Source organism: Schistocerca serialis, chromosome 4 (genome assembly GCF_023864345.2).
Source record: "Schistocerca serialis cubense isolate TAMUIC-IGC-003099 chromosome 4, iqSchSeri2.2, whole genome shotgun sequence".
Lineage (NCBI taxonomy): Eukaryota > Metazoa > Arthropoda > Insecta > Orthoptera > Acrididae > Schistocerca > Schistocerca serialis.
Window position 1 is genome coordinate 846,865,696 of NC_064641.1, and position 1,749 is coordinate 846,867,444.

The 1,749-nt window shown below is 46.6% G+C and overlaps 1 pseudogene; it reads right to left on the minus strand.

Annotated features, from left to right (window-relative positions):
• Positions 1-1,368: 1,368 nt before the first annotated feature.
• Positions 1,369-1,486, minus strand: LOC126476909 (5S ribosomal RNA; annotated as a pseudogene).
• Between the last annotated feature and the right edge of the window lie 263 nt (positions 1,487-1,749).

A 1,749-nucleotide genomic window follows, 5' to 3' on the forward strand; every position in this document is an offset into this window, starting at 1 on the left:
CCATCAGTGATTTCAGACGATTTGGTCAATGCGGTTGACAAAAAAATTCGTGAAGATCGCCGATTCACTATTACAGACGTAGACTTGCATTTTCCGAATGTGAGTAGAACAACTTTGTACAGAATTGTGTCTGAACATTTGAAGTTTCACAAATTGTGTGCCCGTTGGGTTCCCAGGCTGCCTACTGAGCCCCAACGAATGAAAAGAATGGCTTTTGCTCTTGATTTTTTGGAGCGATATCATAAGGAAGGTGACAGTCTTTTAGACAATGTTGTCACAGGGGATGAGACATGGGTTTCTCACATCACTCCAGAGTCTAAGCGTCAGTCAATGCAATGGCGTCACACGTCATCGCCAGTCAAGGTCAAGGCAAAGCAGACAATCTCAACACGTAAGGTTATGGCGACTGTGTTCTGGGATAGACGTGGAGTATTGTTAGTCGACTTTATGGAGAGAGGAACAACGATTAATAAAGCCGCCTACTGCGCTACCCTGACTAAACTTCGACGTGCAATCCAGAATAAGCGACGTGGTCTTTTGTCGTCTGGAATCTTGTTGTTGCATGACAATGCCAGACCCCACACTGCAAATGAAACGCAAGCTCTGATCAAGAAATTTGGATGGGAACAGATGGACCATTCTCCTTACAGTCCGGACCTGGCGCCAAGTGATTTCCACCTGTTCCGTTACTTAAAGGAGTTTCTCGGTGGCAAGCGCTTCGACACAGATGATGAAGTGAAAGAAGCAGTTAAGGACTGGTTATCGTCACAGGCGGCCGATTTCTATAACATGGGCATTCAAAAGCTTGTTGAACGATGTGACAAATGTTTAAATAAGTATGGAAGTTATGTAGAAAAATAGATAAAGATGTAAGGAATGTAAATAAAACAATTGTTTTGAAAAAACATTTTAGTTTTGATTTTTTTTTATAACCGGACCTTACTTTTGGAATAACCCTCGTATATCGTGCTCTGCAAGCCAACTAATGGCATGTGCCGAAGGGTACTTTCGGTACCACTATCTGGTAGACTCCTACCTCCTACCCAGCTCCACTCGCGAATAGTGTGTGTGAAGAATGATTGTCGGTAAGCCACATGTATTAGGTCTAATTTCCTGATTTTTCTCTTCGTGGTCGCTACGCGAAATGTATGTGGAGGAAGCATAGGGCATTCCGTCTTCAGGCTACAAGTGGCCCATCGGGACCATCCGACCGCCGTGTCATCCTCAGTTGACGATGCGGATAGGAGGGGCGTGTGGTCAGTACACCGCTCTCCCGGTCGTTATGATGGTTTTCTTTGACCGGAGCCGCTACTATTCGGTCGAGTAGCTCCTCAATTGACATCACGAGGCTGAGTGCACCCCGAAAAATGGCAACAACGCATGGCGGCCTGGATGGTCACCCATCCAAGTGCCAGCCACGCCCGACAGCGGTTAACTTCGGTGATCTCACGGGAACCGGTGTATCCACTGCGGAAAGACCGTTGCCTATGGGGAAAGTATAAGGGGCTTCAAAAAGAAACGAGCCAGAGGCATAATTACAGAAACCAGTACCTGTATCTTAGAAGTATTGACCCTGGCTGTTGAGACACTTGTCCCACTGTGACACAAGGCGGTAAATGGCTATCTCATAACATTAACGGGGTTGCGATGTTAACGAGTTCCGCATGTACAGCTGCACGTCGGCGTCCGAGGCGAATCGCTTGCCCCTCAGAACCTTTTTGAGGGAACCAAAAATGGCAAAAAACAGGG